This window comes from Rhinopithecus roxellana, chromosome 12 (genome assembly GCF_007565055.1).
Source record: "Rhinopithecus roxellana isolate Shanxi Qingling chromosome 12, ASM756505v1, whole genome shotgun sequence".
NCBI lineage: Eukaryota > Metazoa > Chordata > Mammalia > Primates > Cercopithecidae > Rhinopithecus > Rhinopithecus roxellana.
Window position 1 is genome coordinate 69,081,490 of NC_044560.1, and position 17,110 is coordinate 69,098,599.

General features: G+C 43.2%; 1 long non-coding RNA gene across 1 annotated transcript in view; it reads left to right on the forward strand.

Annotated features, from left to right (window-relative positions):
• LOC115900706 overlaps positions 1–11,407 on the forward strand; it is a 40,289-nt gene extending 28,882 nt beyond the window's left edge. Inside the window, exon 3 of the long non-coding RNA XR_004060377.1 lies at positions 10,339–11,407. This is a non-coding gene — a long non-coding RNA (uncharacterized LOC115900706). The remainder of the gene's footprint in view (positions 1–10,338) is intronic.
• Positions 11,408–17,110: the final 5,703 nt, after the last annotated feature.

The window sequence follows — 17,110 nt, forward strand, 5'->3', positions numbered from 1 at the left end:
AATGCCCCTCAAGCCACTTTCAATTCCAACTAACTATGGTCTGTTGGGAAGTCCAGAGCTGCTATTTCTGCTTGGATTTCTAAGCTTTCCATAATCTTCCCACCTCCTAGTCTACTTCTGGGCAAGAAACACTGCAGTGGCCAGGCCGACTCCATCATTGCTCTGCAAATGTCATGTTTGTTGGACCTTTGCTCTTGTTAATATCTCACCTAGAAGCTGTCTTCTTCTGTTACACCTTTCTAAAGTCCATATATCAATTGACTGTCTCCTCTTTCAAACTGCTTTTATTTACTTCCTTGATCTTTACCTCTTCTAACCTCCCAATGCCCCGTTTAGCAACCCCTTTTGTTGCATCTCATAATTTAGTAACTTCTCATATAAGCCCCAAACTTCTTCTATCTAGAAGCTACAGTGCTCCCTATTAAGTTCCAAGCTCTGTATTAAGGTACATTGCATTATTATTTCATTTAATCTCCTTGACAACCCTATGAGGTAGACGTTTTTGTCATTTCCATTTTACAGATCAGGAAACTAAGGCCCAGAGAATATGACTGACTTGCCCAAGGTCATAAAGTTAATAAGAGCTAAAGCTGGGTTCTATGGAAGTCACTATTTGCTACCACCCAGATCCCCCTTCAGGATTGAAGCCTTACTCCTCCAGCTGCTGAGAGTGCCATTGGCTAACAGCCCCCAGCTCTCACCCTCTCTGCTCATTGCCCTCTATGTAAGTGAGCCTCTTCACTCAAGGTAACAACCCTTTTCCTGGGTTAGCCTGTGTCCAAAACCTTATATTGTAGGACTACAAAAGTCTTTCTACCTCACCAGAACTTCAGAAAACTCCTAAGTGCAAATCAGCTTCTAAGCTCTCTGTGAGGTTAGTTGATGCCTTCTTTGTGACTATATCACAGCCCAGCTTCTCCCTTGACCCAGTCCTGTTTCCTTCCCTGTGCTTTCACTTCTATGAATGGTGATTTCCAAGGGCAGGCACTGATAAACTTCCTATACAAACCCCTGATTCAAAGTCTGCTTCTCAAGGAACCCAACCTAAACAGTTGGTACCAGGAGTGGTCCGAGAAAGGCAACGCTAAGATGGGATTCTGGAGCTAGATCACCTGCCGACTACTGATAGTGAGGAGCTCATCTCTGGGAGTGGGAGTAGGTGGAGCAGAGTAGATCCTGGCATAGGGTCGCAGTGATGACCTGGAATGGTATGCTGGTGAAAGGGGTTGCACTAGTAGGTCAATGTATTGAATGTACTAGGCATTGAATGTACTAGGCATTGGAGAAATATGGGGAAATAGTAGTGATAAGAACAATGATGATGGTTGGATATGACTGGGAGGCAATTAATGCTCTGGATAAGAAGGCAATTCATAAGCAATTAATGTGTAAACCAGAGGGCCTCACTATTGGATATCAAGAAGCCTCATATCATGTAGTTAGAAGGCAGAAAAAGTTGACATCAGTGCTAGGACTTAATCATACGATTGGGAGAATTCCTGGGAAGGTTGAATGCTCAACCTAGGCATATGTGCTATGCCAGGCCGGGTTCTGACTGGCAAAGAGCAGGCCCTTGAGATATTAGATGGTGACATCTGACTTGATGCACTTAAATATCTTGAGTCTCCAGATTCCCTTAAGCTCTCTGGGCCTACAGAAGTGGCCCACTCCTGTCTGCTAAAGGCTAACATTATTCCTCTCTTGCTTGAAGAAGATGCAGAGGCCTCTGCCTTGGAAGACAAATGTGTCCTTCCCACTTTAAGATCTGCCCCCATGGTCCCTCTCTTGGCAGCCAGACTAATAAATAGGATTAAATCACAGCATTGCCTGACTGGGGAAGTGCTGGGCCTGCTAGCAAAGGAAAGGTACTATACCTTGGAGCAACTGCAGAATGTAGCTAATAGGCACTGGCAGAATATCAAACATTATTTAAAGGACTGGGTTCTGAGGGTACTGGATCAAGGTAGGTGGAATGTAAAGTTATATAAGGGAAAATTTATCAGTATGGGATCACTCTCTTGGGCTACAGGATTTAGCATCTGGCAAAGATCCTGGGATCCTGCTAATGTACTAGGATGACTCTCAGAAACTTGGAGAAAGTAAGAGCTCACATAAAAGGAAGTAGAAATGAATTACTGTGACAGTTAGTGGGAGAAAGGACAAAAAAGCTCAGAGAAATGGGCCTGGCAGGATAGAAATAGTATATAATGCCAGAAAACTCACCAAATGACTATGTTCAGTGAGAGCATTCAGAGCAGAGGTTACACACATTTTGAAAAGCAGCTCCTGGTATGCTTTGGGACTCTGCCTGTTAGTCATCCAATGGTAATGAAGCCAGAACTGCCCGTCATGAACTTCTTACTGTCAGACCCAGTAAGTTGTAAGGTTGGTGGGTGACCAGAAGTAATTCTTATAAGATGAAAAGGATACATTTGGAACTGGACATGAGCAGGGCCAGATGTCAGCAGTAGGTTGCATGATCCAGTGGCTCAGACTGCCAAGTTGTCATCCACCACCATCACATTAATTCTGTCTCAGTGCACACCTGTGGCCACAATGGGAGGTCCCTTATGGCCAGTTGATGGAACATGTGAAAGGTTGAGCTTGGTTCATGAGAAGGTTGGCTTGGTATGTGGGTACAAGCTGAAAATGAACTGCCTCTGCACTTTAGTACTACTCAGGGTGACTTTGACATCACTAATTAGTAGAAATCATCCCAATGGGCATAGCTTTAAGTGGTGTACCTGCTCATTCACTTTGTGTGGAAAGAGAATATGTTTAAGCTCATGGGCAGTGGAAAATGGCTTAGTCAAATGGTCAGAGACCTGGAAGGAAAAAGATAAGGGAATTTGGGGAAGGGGTACACCTACAGGAGTGGGCATGAAGTGTGAAGAGCTTTGTATCACATGTTAACTAACACCCACCAGAAAGCACTCAACACATAGATAGAAGGACTAGGCCAGTTGACGTAAGCCAGCCTCTGCCATGGGTCACAGTAGTGCTGGCACAATGGGTGCATAAGTGGAGTAGCCAGAGTGGTAGGGTTGGAGGTGATATATGGGTCCACAGCATGGCTCCTACTCACCAAATTAATATAGCTCTTGCTGCTGCTCAGTGTTTGATTGTCAGCAGCAGAGAACAATTACCAACATGATACTATCTTTTGAGGTCAAAAAGAAGCCACTTGGTGGCAAGTTAGCTACATGACTAGAAAGAGCACCGATTCATTTTAACTTGAATAAGTGATATTTCAGAATGGGATTGCCTTTCCCTGCTGCAGAGCCTCAGCCTACACCACCATCTGAGAGCTTAGAGTATTTGATCTATCAATAGGGATCCCACATAACATTGTATCATACCACAGGACCCACTTTATGGCAAAGGAGGAGCACCAGAAGAAATACAGCCAATGGATTCAATGACCCTATCTCACATGGCACCACATAGAAGAATCTGGTCTGCTGGAGTGAATGGCCTGTTGAAGGCACAGTGGAGATACCAGCTTGAATGATATCTGTGAGGATCAGGCACTATTCTCCAGGATGCAGTGTACACTTTAAATCAATGACCATTACTTGGAGCTGTTCGCCAATAGGCAGAACGCATGGGTTCAGGAATGAAGGAGTGAAAGTTACTGTGGCTCTGCTTATCATCACTCCTGGTAACCCACTGGGGGAATTTGTACTTTCCTTTCCTACAATTCTGGGTTCTGCAGGCTTAGATGTCTTGGCTTCCAAAGGGAGAAAGCTTCCACCAGGGGACACAGCAGGGTCCCATTGAACTCTAAGCTATGGTTACTAGTGGGGCACTTCGGATTCCATGTGCTGAGGAACCACCCTCTTAGCAGCACTATTTGATCCTGATCAAGAAGAGGAGTTCTGCTCTTACACAACGGAAGCAGGAAGACCTATTTTTACCACCCAGGTGAGTCATTTGGATGCTCTCTTTAGATGGTCTCTTGCCCATTTTTGATGGTAAATGGACAGATGCTGCAACCATGGCCTGAGAAGAGGCTGAGGGGGCTCAGAACCCTCAAGGATGAGGGTCTGGGTCACTCCACCAGTTAAGGTACAAAGACAGATGCTAGCTGAGGGTGAAGAGAATCTAAAATTGTTATTAGAAGAGAGAGACAATGATATCTATTGCAATATTAAGACCAGCAGATGTAGTTTGCCCTAGCCACAGTAGTAGGGGCTATGTTTGCAGAGCTGGAGCAGGTGGGGTTAGATATTACTACTCTTAGTGACTCAGGTTCCTTACCTTCCAGTCTATACAATGATTTGTTTCAAAATTAGTCCTCCCATTTCTGATATACCACGTTAGATGTGTTGGATGGTATTTACCATTTTTCACAGCCTTTTCATGTTGTTTGAAGACTTGTTCATCCAGTGGAACATTTATTAAGCATTTACTGTGTGACAGGCTTTCTGCTTGGTACAGGGAATATGAAAATGACAAAGAGAAATAAGAAATAGCCGTTGCCCTTAAGGGCCTTGCAGTCAAGTGGAGCAAAAGATAATTAACTATTGTAAACATTATGGTGAATGCAGTGGTAGAGCTGAGCATAGAGGAGTGATGCCTTATGTAGTTGGAGAAGGATGGTAAAGGCAAGTTTCTAGGAGGAGTTGATGCCTGAGCTTAGCCTTGTGGAATAGAAAAAGAGCTCAAGATATGGCAGAAGAATGTTCTAGGCAGAGCAAAGATACAGGATGAAAAATGGCATGGGTGAATATTTCTGTAGCACAGAGGACAAGGTCAGAGATACTGAAGGGTCAGATAATGAAGGCTCTTATAGCCCATGCTAATGAGCATAAACTTCACTGTGTGGATGATGTGGAGCCATTGACAGATGTTCAGTGGGGAGTGTGGTTCTTAAGTGTCCTTCAGTCTATTTTCTTCAGCCTCCTGCTTGCAGTTGCCTCTGCTTGAGTGTCTTTTAGACATTGTCTGTGGCATCTTACAAAAGCCCTACCTGAAGCATGTGGGGATGACGTGTTTACACTAACAGCAAATCTCAGTTCTGACAGATACTAAGTAAATCTGGCTGCTGAAAAGACATCCTTAAGGTCACTACCTATCGGTAGGGTCTTCAGCATCAGAGTTGGTGATGCCTTTTCAGCTTTTTTATATCGCTGAAAATTGCCCATTTTCCCCCAAGTTATTTAAAATGGCAGTGCTCAAAGCACAGCAGGGGAACTTGGTGATTGATTATGGGCCCAGAGCTCCCAAAGAACACTGGTTTTTTGACATCACCATCCAGAAGCTCCTGCACTTTGATAGTGCTCTGAAAGACCTCATGTTGGCATGAGCTACTTTGCTAAGTCTTTAACATTCACTGATGATAGTTCTGAAGACAGAGACTCCACACAAGATCGTCACATCACCCTAGCCACAAAACCTGAGGTTTCAGTATCCCAAGGGAGCTTAAAGCAGGCAATGAACCCTGATGATCAGACAATATGTTATCTAGCGATGACCTGAGGGGCATGGAAGGAAAAACAGTCAGGAAAGATCATTATGTACTAGGAGACAAGGAGACTTGGTAGCTATTTCCGCAACAAGCTCCTGACCAAGTTAAAGGTCAACATTGAATTGCAGGGTGAATCCAGTATTCCCTGTAGATGAACTTAAATGTGAGGTAGAGGCCACCTTTGGTTTCTTGGTTGTTTTCTTTGCTAATAACCATACAGAACACATATTAGTGGATTAGAATAATCGACAATTTATTTGGGAACTACAGCCAGTCTACTGGGATAGAAACCATGTTTGTTTGCAGAAATGTGGTATTTTTGAAAAATTATAATGTCAGCAGGATGTCCTACTTGGGCAACTGTTCTAAATTAGAGATCCATAAAAATCTCTAAAAACAGAACCATTTGTATCCTGGGTTAGTACTTGGTCTTCCCTCATTTCCCATCTAGTCCACACAGACATAACGCCGGATGTTGTTCCAGCATAGCCCAAGGTGTCAACCTACATACTGCACACAGAGACTCAGAGTGAGGCTCTGCTACTGAAAATCAAGTTTGAAACCAGACATCATAATTGATGATACAGAGCGCCCTTTAGAAACTCGATAAAAGCTTAATGTAGCAAAGACTGTATAAGACAACAACAAGAGGTGAACGCTGCAACCAAAATTATGGGGCCAGCCTTTTGTGAGTAGCTTTTTGTGAGTAAAACACCTGGTATAGATTGAATGTGGGAAAAGCTTTTAAAAGTGTTTTTTTAAACCTATTAAAGCAACTGTTAAATTTAATTTAAATGTCTTAGATCTGCATAAAATGGTCATATTTCCAAATGGATGGAAGAACAGGATTGATAGTCCTCTAAGAGTTTCTAGTTTCCTAACCATGTCTCTGTCCCCTCCTTCAATCAATTGCTCCTCCCCTTCCTTCTCCCATCTCTAAAGCTCCTTTCAGTCCCTAGTAAGTTGAATTCTTTAAGCCCAGTATAGTTTTCATCCTGTTTCCATTAGAAGCCTAGAGGTTCCCACAGTGTTTCACTGGGTTGCTCTGCCCAGAAGAGACTGAAGAATAGATATCAACTACCATTGATTCTTGTTGAGCTGGGCTGAAAGATTGACTGAAAGGGAAGTGAGTGATGCTTGATTCCCAAAAGACAATAGAGAGAGTAAAAGAAGCAAGCTTTCTTGGTGGAGAGAAAGACTGTTTCAAGGAAGTGATAACATTGGATCCAAATGGACTTTCTAGCCCCAAATTTGATGTATCAGTTTCACCCATTTTTGAGTCATTGAAACTGAGATAAAGATGTGAAGTTTCTAGACCCAGTTGTTATTAAGTTTAGGACCTGGGTTTCCTTACCTGAAGCATGGGGGGATGATGCAATGATCTCCAGGTTTCCTTTCAACTTGAAAATTTTATGAAAAAGAATCACATATGGCCCCCCAGCTGGTTATACTGCTACTGTATGTTTTCTTTAAACCAAGTCTCAACTCCATTCAATATGAGGTGGATTAGTAATGGGAACCAGAAACCCGGGAGAGGCCACCCTTGTATACAGGGAATTGCCCTGTGTATTTGTGTTTATTTTTGCTGACTCCTTGGTGACGGTCGATTCTAGGGAAGTAGCATTGATATAAATCCAAGTGGAGGGAGAAGTTTTCTCCTTCATGTCCCCTTCCCAAACAACCTAGCTTAGTTCATCAGCTTCTGTTGACGTAACTTATGAAATGCTAATGAACTCATAAGTGCTAATTAATAACTCCATGTGCTGCTATTTACTAGCAAATATAGGAATCCGGGTGCAGTATAGACCTGTCCCCAAATACAGTACATTTCCTCATTTCTGAGCCAAGTAGCATGTCTGGGACGACTCTGTTCCAATACTGCCGGCTGGTGCGGTGGCTCACGCCTGTAATCCCAGCACTTTGGGAGGCCGAGGCGGGCAGATCACGAGGTCAGGAAATCGAGACTATCCTGGCTAACACCGTGAAACCCCGTCTCTACTAAAAATACGTTAAAATTATCCGGGCGCGGTGGCGGGCGCCTGTAGTCCCAGCTACTTGGGAGGAGGCCAGAGAATGGCGTAAACTCGGGAGGCGGAGCTTGCAGTGAGCTGAGATCGCGCTACTGCACTCCAGCCTGGGCTACAGAGCGAGACTCCGTCTCAAAACAAAACAAAACAAAACAAAAAACAATACTGCCAAAGTCAGGGCCATACACAGTTAAAATATACCCAGGAGCTACACTTAAACTCTCACAACAGTATCATCTTCTTATTACCCACCCTGAATGAAGCCCCTGTGTAGCCCACCGTCTTGGGTGCAGCTCCCAATGTGACTGCAGACTCCAGCAATGGAGGCCTGTCCCTGCACAGGTGGCTCTGTGCTGTCGGCAGCCCTGCTCCTTGGGCATCCCCCTTTCCTCTCTCTCTCTAGGACCTGTTTTCTCTCCAGATTGAGGAATTGGATCCAATTCCCTTTTCCAGCTGCAAGAGATAAGAAACCAGGATCAAGTCCAGCTGTATTAGTCAGGGTTCTCCAGAGAAACAGAACCAATAGGATATATATATATAGCTCTACAGAATGAGATTTGTTATGAGGCTGAGAAGTCCTGCAATCTGCTGTCTGCTAGCTGGAGGCACAAGAAAGCTGGTGGTGCAGTTCCATTCCAAACTCAAAAGCCTGAAAACCAGAGGAGCCAATGATGTAAGTTCAAATCTGAAGGCCTAAACCCCAGGAGTTCCAATGTCCAAGCTCAGTAGAATGTGGATGTCACAGCTCAAGCAGAACAAGGGAATTCACCATTCTGCCTTTTTGTTCGATCTGATCCCCCAACAGATTGAATGATATGCCCACCTGTTTTGGTAAGGTGGTGAGAGAGTGAGTGAGGGAGCTTTTTTTTTTTTTTTTTTTTTTTTTTTTTTTTTTTTTTTTTTTTTTTAGACAGAGTCTGACTGTTGCCCAGGCTGGAGTGCAGTGGTGCAATCACAGCTCACTACAGTGCTGAACCCCTGGGCTCAAGCAATCCTCCCACCACAGCTTCCCAAGTAGTTGGGACTACAGATGTCTGCCCTATGCTCAAACAAATTTATTTTATTTTTGTAGAAATGGGGTCTTGGCATATTGCTTAGGCTGGTCTTAAACTTCTGGCCTCAAGTGATCTACTCCCCTTGGCCTCCCAAAGTGCTGGGATTATAGGCATGAGCCACTACCCTCAACCTGGGAGCACATCTTTACTCAGCCTACCAATTTAAATGCTATGCTCTTCCAGAAACACACAGATACACTCAGAAATAATGTTTTACCAGCCATCTGGGCATCCCTTAGGCCAATCAAGTTGACACATTCAGTTAACCATCACACGAACAAATGGCAAGATTAGGTTGGACTCCCGATCTTGAGAATGGAATGCTCCAAGTCAGCAAGCCCACCCCAGCCTGGTCTGGAGCATATCAAGGCATTGTCTCCTTGCCACAAAGCAGGACAGGATTCCCATAGGGGCAGTATGGGACGCTCTGCAAGGTTGGACTAAAGAAGGTCCGTGGGGCTTTAAGGGGCACTGGATGCCAATGCCTTTGCTCTCTTATGGGTGTAGCTGCCTCTGTCTCCTCCACTGGCTGGCGATCTCTGGAAAGCCGGGAGCTCAGTCTGCCAGGAGCCAAGCCTCCCTACACATGTGCCATATTGGTATTGCTGATGGATGTGTGGACTTGTGATCTTCTTTGGGAGACCTTGAACTTTCTTCAGCAAACAAAAAGATGAGGCCAGACCTTGGTTCTAATGGTCACATTACCTGGAGTTCACCAAACACTTATGATGTACCACTTACTATGTACCAATTTAGCATCAAATTCCCAAAACAGTGCTATTTTGTAGTTACTATTTAATCACTGTCCCATTTGAGCATTTTGTAAACTGAGGCAGAAGGATAATGTAACTTGGCCAAGGTCATACAGCTGGTGAGTAGCAAAGCTGGGGTTTGAACTGCCTGGTCACCCTGAATGAAGCCCCTGTGTAGCCCACCATCTTGGGTGCAGCTCCCAGTGTGACTGCAGACTCCAGCAATGGAGGCCTGTCCCTGCACAGGTGGCTCTGTGCTGTTGGCAGCCCTGCTCCCTGGGCGTCCCCCTTCCTGTCTCTTTCTAGGACCTGTTTTCTCTCCAGATTGAGGAATTGGATCCAGTTCCCTTTCCCAGCTGTGATTTGCCTCTGAGCCCCCAAAACCCCTCCTGAATTGGAATCACCCTTTCCCCTAGCAGTGCTCTCCAGCCCTCTCCTTTCCTCTCAGGGCCCAGCTCCATCCCTTAAAAGCACTGTCTGGGCTAAGTTTTTAAAGTCACTGTTAAATAAACATAGGACCGACCCCTTCAGAGAGAGAGCCGTGGTTACAGGGGAGCAGAGCTGAAGGCAAACACTTGTATCCTTGTGTCAGACCCAGGCTGGGGAGCAGCACAAGCTATTTCTTTTGGATGCGCCTCCTAGGAGTGGAGGAACTTTTCTTTGTAAAGAAAGAGAAGATCTTTATAAACCTTGGACTTTTTTCAAGGAGGCTTTATGGGTGGCAAGGATAAAGCTATAGAGGCAGGAAAAAGAGTTGCTAACTATATGCCAGTAGAGGATGCTTTTTAAGGGTGGGGTGTAGGAGGAGGAGGGGAGCTTCCCCTCAGTCTCTCTTTCCCTGGATGCAATGAACTCATGCTCTTCTGACACCTCTGCCGCCGCTCCATGGGACAGCCTGACCCCCCTCCATCTCTGCTCTTCACACTGGGTGGTGCGGGAGGGAGAGGGGCCTGTGGCTGTGTCTGCCAGTCCCAAATGCCAGCAGCTGCACAATCCTGCTGTAATTGCTAATATCTGTTTCTTCTCTTTTCCAGGCCTTGGAAAGTGTTCCAGGAATGGACTTTCTGCAGTATGATGACCTGCAAAAGCAGCCCTTCCATTTACATTTCAAACTCCAAGTCAGCCGTGTCAAAGTTTCAACCAGGACTGTGGAGGATAATGGGTCAGATGCAATTAGCAGCCCAGAGAACCGCACGTTGCAGTGTGATTTATTTTTTTGCCCATCAGATTCCAAGAATCCTAGTGCTTAAAAGCAACTAAACAATCACTCTATTGTACTGAAATAAAACCCAGTTAATTCAGAAATCAATTGCACCACCAGGTGGGGCACACTCTGGCCCCAAACAGATGGGGTTGAAAACTCCCCCCAAAATGCAGTCTTGTTAAATTAAAAACTTGATCCAGGAGTGGAACAAATAGGGAGCCATGAATGGAATGGAGTCAGGTCCACTCAGGCAGATTCTTTCTTCTCCTACTCCTTTTCCTTTAAAAAAGAAAAATTCCCCATTTCACTTTCATCAGTGTTAGCATCTATGCAGAAGCGCAGCCATCCACCCTTTGCAGCTGAATGTGTTACTTTAATTAGTCTGAAAATTAAAGGGCAACTCCGGGCCAATGTGAATGATTATGAAAATACATGTGCATCCCATGCAATCTTCTCATTTAATTAATAGTCTTGTAAACTATATGGCTCACTTTAAGTCAGTCAAGAGGTATAACAACTCCATTTTAAATATCCACTTAATACTTAACAGGATGTGAGGAACACACTATAGCATACGGTCCCTTCTCAAGTTTCACTGTCTGAAATTTTTCAAAGCTGACCCAAGTCAACCCGAAAAATGTTTAACACCCTGGGCTTGAACACAAGAAACTCTGTGATGAACAGACATTCAATTACATTTTTTGAAAGTGAGAAGCATTTTTGTAAAATAGCGACTCTGGAAACTAATTGGCAGCCGCAAAACTTGTGAGCAAAGGCCAAATCTTGTGGGGAACTTTTACTACAGTAACACGACTCAAAGAAAATGTGAATAAAAGGCATCTTTGTTTCCCAGTCAAATTAGCTGATTAAGAAATAAAACATCTTAACATGTTTTTAAATGTAGAATTAATTATTTATATGAGAAAAATTAATGCCTGGTTATGTGAATTCTACTCTGTGTGAATTGAATGGGGCTGAAAGGGTAATCCGTGTGGATCCATGTCTTAGACCATTAAGCAAAACTAAATATGAAGAGCTCCAGTTATGGAAAAAAAAAATCACATTCAGGTCACATGTTGTACTCCCCATTTTGATTTTCAAAGTCCAGATTAGTTATGGTCCACATTGAAAATGTGATTCAGAACAAGGAAACTGCTTTGTATTGGCTGAGTACTGATGGTTGAGTGGAAGAAGAAAACACACAGCTATACAAAGAGCACAGCCAACTCCTGGGAGGGAACACAGGCCTTTTGCTCCTAAGGAACCTGGGAAAGATTCACAGGAAGAATTTGAACAGGCCATTCTTTATTTCCTAATGGGTGAGTTTGGAACTCATGAAAACAAGACAACCTAAGTTATGCGTTAGACTCGGAAAAGAAGTGGGCAGGTGACCTTTGACATCTCAGGCCCCCATGTCTCAACCCAAGCCCTTCGTTCCTGACCTCTTAACATTCCAATATCCTGAAGCCAGGCTTTCCCCAAACCAGGGCTGCAAATTATCTCTGCCATGTGGATAAACATTCACTGGGTCAGTGTTTTCCAAGGTGTGGTCCTGGGACCACCTGCATCAGAATTGCTTGCTGAGCTTTCAAAAATATAGGTTTCTGGGCCCCAGGAATTACTGGGTCAGATAGCAATGGGGCCCAGGAGTGTGCATTTTCAACAAATTCCCTAGGATTCTGTAAGGCTGTGAAAGTTCGAGAATCACTGCCCCCGTGTCTACTTAGAGATCACGAGAGTAACTTTCACTAGGTTTCTTTAATGGGTTTCCTTTATTAAAAGGCATTTACAAAAATGTCTATTAATCCATCATTAAATAAACAAAGGTCCTCCAGCCATTTTCTTCATTTCTCATGGTATCTCTTAACAGAGGGAGTATAGAAATGCTTTGTCCTTTAAAATAAGTTCAGTGAGTACTTGAAAAGTCATTTGGCAAGAGATGAGGGATGAGACAAAGGGGGAAGATTAATGACGAACAGAATCAGAGTCCTTGCTAAAATAAAAATGGATTCACACCCAACTTCTTCTGAAGGGTAAGACATATGGCAGCTCGTGTGGGAAGCGAGCGTGTTTAGTAGAGAGAGGTCCTGCTGCAGAGCTGTGTGATGCAGGGTACAGCTTCCTCAGCCAAAAACAGAACATCACATGCTATGGGAAGACGTATCATCCCTCCTATGTGATGAGAGGCTGACTTTCTAAAGAAATTTGAGCAAACGGTTGCCTGAATGGCTTTAACAAGTTTCTCAGAGTCAAGATGATCAGGTTTGGGCATTTAAACCTTAGTTTCGCTCTGATTTTTGGGTTTGGCCTGACAGCCCAACATTTTCTGTGACTGTGGAAGTTGCTGATGGTCTAAATTTCCCCATTTATAAAATGGAAGAACTGAGAGGAGGAAAGTGCTGGCCACTAGAAATTGTGGGTCGGAGTTCAGCTACAAACTATGGGTGTACTGTTCTATATTCTCTTTTGAGATTTTTTGTTTTGTGTTTTGTTTTTTAGTTTTACCAGGAAAAAGCCAAGACATACCTGCTAAGTATTTTTTTTTCTTTGAATAGAAAAGAAGGGCAATCCATTTGCACCTTGTCATCTGTTATGTACCAGCGTTAAAGTAGCAAGTGCCCGATAATAGACCTCAGGATTCTGTTTCTAGGTTTCATTAAAAACTATAAACAGGTATACAAAGGCCATTTACAAATGTGACTCTGATTATGCTTCTAGTAGCAGTGATGAGAGTTCAGTTTTTGTCCATGGAAAATTGCTGCTTAATAAGAACTTTCCCCAATCCATGTCTCCTTTGAGATAAAAATTTCCACACTAAATTTCATCACCCTACTAGAATTTCCTTTGGAATGTTTGTGTTAAATTCCTTTCTCCCTGATTGAAGTATACAACACAAAATCTAGCTTAAAGACTTAAAACCCAATGCACTGAAAGGCACAGATTTATAGAGTAGCTTGGGAGGAGACTGGGGAGGGGGAAGGCAGAGGAGATTTGGGGAAATGAATTAAAACCTCCCAATAATTAAGAAATGATTTACTCAGCACATTAAGTATTTGGAATGCTTGTACAGGAGGGCAGGGTTTGACTTCCTCATATGCCATGGGTAACCTCAGAGACTCAGTTTTGCTGCAAGAAGTTTTGGCTTTATTGTTGTTGTGTTATTTCCTGACTTGCTGTGTGCTGTTGTGAACTTAATTAACACACTAGTGATTCTGTACCCTCAGGGAAAAATGGTAAATTTTGTAAAATGTAACTACAGAAACAAAAGGGAAGTTCTTTCTGTCCTGATCGTAGCTGTTTTTATTCCCTCTCTTGTATTATGCATTAGAAAAACATGAAAGCCACGTGAAGCTTTACAGAGTCCAACCCTCAGACCCATAAGGCACAATACCCTGGGATTCCTCTAAATCACTGTTCTATCTTGTAGACTATCCTAACTGCTTTTGTGTAAGAGAAAGAGGGTTCATAGGTAGCAAAAGTTAGCTCTTTAGATGACAACAGTGCATCGTATGTGCTTTTAAAAAATTATATTGCTCTCATTTGGAAGTAGCTTGAACAATCCCCTTTTGAATCAAGCCCTATAAATTTGATCAATATCATTATTTTCATGAGGCAAGTTTAAACCAATAAAGTTGTCTTGCTTTGTCCCTCCTCCCTCCCACCCACCCTCTTAAAAAAAAAAAAAACTAAGGAGAGTCACAACTTTGACGTGAAGCTTGAGTGTGAAGCGCGGGTAGGGAAAAGTTTATGACAGATGACATTTATAGATGGGTACATATATATTTAATTTCTCGTATATGAGTGTGTGTGTATATATATTTCTACTTCTGTTCATGGAGAATACAACATCATAATTAAGGACATTTTACTTTATCCAATGAAGAGTTTTTTCAGTTCCCTTTAATTGGTAATTTAATTACAGAGCTAATTAGGAACATAGTGGGTGTTGGGACTACAATGATTGTCTTTAACTGGAAAGTCTTACTACTTACAAAGCAAGAAAGGTTTTAAATTATGGAACACTGAAATAATGGATTAATAAGTTAGTAAGTACAACTCCATGAAGGTAGATCATTCACACGCTTGTCAATGGACAAAATTTTTAATGTGAGTCTGATCTATTCCACTAAGTAATTATCACTCTGCTTTTCCAGCATAATGGGGGGTCTATGCTGAGGCCCCAGAGAATTTATGTGCTAAATTCTGGGGCTGGAATTCCTGGACCAGAGCTGGGGCAGAAGGTGGAGCAGCTGAAAGTTGTTTGGGAGGAAATACAGTCCAATACTTACAGCAAAGAGGAATTCTGTTATTAGACTCTGCCACTCACGTATTGGGTCCTGGTGAAAGCTAAATGAGCTAGATGCGTATAAAGTACTTATATGCATCAGCCAGCCCAGCCCTCTCTCTGCCTCAGTTTCCCTCCATCTGTGTCCATCTCAGCAGACACCTATACCTCAGGACAACAGAGAAGCATTTGGAGGTGGTTGAAGATGGACGTGGGCAGGGGTGGCTTTGGTGCATACTGGGTGGCCCTTTGGGCCTTGAGGCCTCTGGATGAGAGGGCTGGAGCTGTGTGAGCAAATCCATCCCCTGCAAATGGGGGACCTGTGAGATGAGGGCCCTCTGGGGGCTGAGCTTAGCCTCGGAGCAGTGGGGAAACTGATGATTCAACCAGAACATAGTCTTTGTAATTTGAGAAGAGTTGTGATTTTAGGAGGACAATCATTTGTTCTTGCATCAAACATTTTGCAGTATTCACGTGTAGGGCTACTATATACAAGATGCGCATTAAAAACACAAAAACATTGAATGTAAGGTTACCGCTGAGCAGAAAATTACCTAGAGGGCTGATTCCCACAAGTGCCTGGAAAAAAGCTAGATCAGGACCCCATCTTCTGGGCCTCTTTCTGGGAAGATCTCATCTGAAAAAAATGGGATCCCAGAAAGGCCAGCAGTTTGTAATGGAAAATGCTCAAGGCAATGAGGTTCAAAGGATACATTTGGTAGACAAGAATTTCTCACTTCACAGTGACTGCAGGGGGATGGTGTGAGGGAGACAGAAAGAGAAGAAGAGAGATAACTGGACTAAGTGAAATCCACAGAAAAATCCCTAAACTTGATTTCAGCCAATAACTTCACTCAAACCCATTCTTCTCCAAAACTTGGACCGTAATTGCCATCTGTGAGCTGAACGGACTTGAGATTTGCTGGTTTGTTTCTGCTGCATAGCATGGCCAAGAAAGGCTTCAGTGGGCCTGGCTGAGAAGATGCACATACACAAAGCTAGGTTCACAGACCAGCTGTTAGCAACCCAGCTCCCCCCGCCAAAAGAACTACTTGAAAGCAGACAGAGGCTTGAAAGAAATGAATTTTTAAAAGTTCCACCCTTAAAGATTTTTTTTTCATTAAATTATTGAATTACAATTCATCAGAACTTTTATTTATTAATAAATTTACAAATATCTATCCAGGGTTTATGATGAGTAAGGGTCATGTAATTTTAATCCCGATTGTCCTCTATGAGTTTCCAGTTAAACTGGAAAGTTGCTATGTGCACAAATTATTCTATTACATGAAAGAGGATAATAAGTTCCACGTGTGAGCAACCAATAATATAAGGCTTTTGAGAAGTCAGGAGAGAGAAAGCTCTCTTTCAGCTGGAGTGATCTGGGAAAGCTTCATGGAAGGGGAAGATGGGGTTCAAGTTGGGACTTGGAGAAATCTGATAGACAGCATTGAGGGTAGGGCATTTCAGGCAGGAGAAAGAACTTACATTTGTCAGACACCTACTTTTTGCCAAGAACTATGTTGAGTACTTTATATGTATCTAGCTCATTTAGCTTTCACCAGGACCCAATAAGGGAGGAATGATTATTTTTCCCTAAAAGCAAATCCTAACTTTATTAAGCATTTACTGTGTGTCAGGCACTGTTCTAAGTGCTTTAATGGTTTAAATATTTTAATAGTCACAACTTGATGAAGAGGGTACTACTCCTACTATTGTTACTATTCCCATTTTCCAGATGAAGAAACCAAGACACAGGGAGGTATGTAGCTTGCCCAAGTTTACCCAGCCAGTGTGGGGCAGAGCTGGGACTAGAACCCGGACTCTTGCTCCTGAGTCCCTCTTCACTTTTAATTTTAGTCTACTGCTTCCTGTGGGAAATGATGTAGAAGCAGGAGAAACCAGGAAAATGTCTAAGAATGCAGTGCTTAAGTTTCTTTGGAGTGGGTTTGCAAAACTCACACAAATCAAAACATGTTTAATAGTGACCAACCCCGGAAAATATTTAAATTGCTACAAGTATTGCTCTGGAGGTGACAAGATCATTTTCAACTCATGACTTCTTGCCTCTGCTGACTTAACAGAGCTGTGGAGGGTGGGTGGGGAGGTCTGGAGAAGCGGGTGGAGGGAGAAGGAGGGGAAGAGGAAGAAGTCTCTGTGGAGGAGGTGCTCGTGGGGCACCTTTCTAGCAATGGTGAAGTCATTTTCTTTCCCCACAGTGGAAACCTCTTTCAGGCATGGAGGGTGGGAGTGAATTATTTAGGCAAGTCATTTTGTGGAATTTGTTGATGCAGAAGGGGTGGACCTGGATGTATAG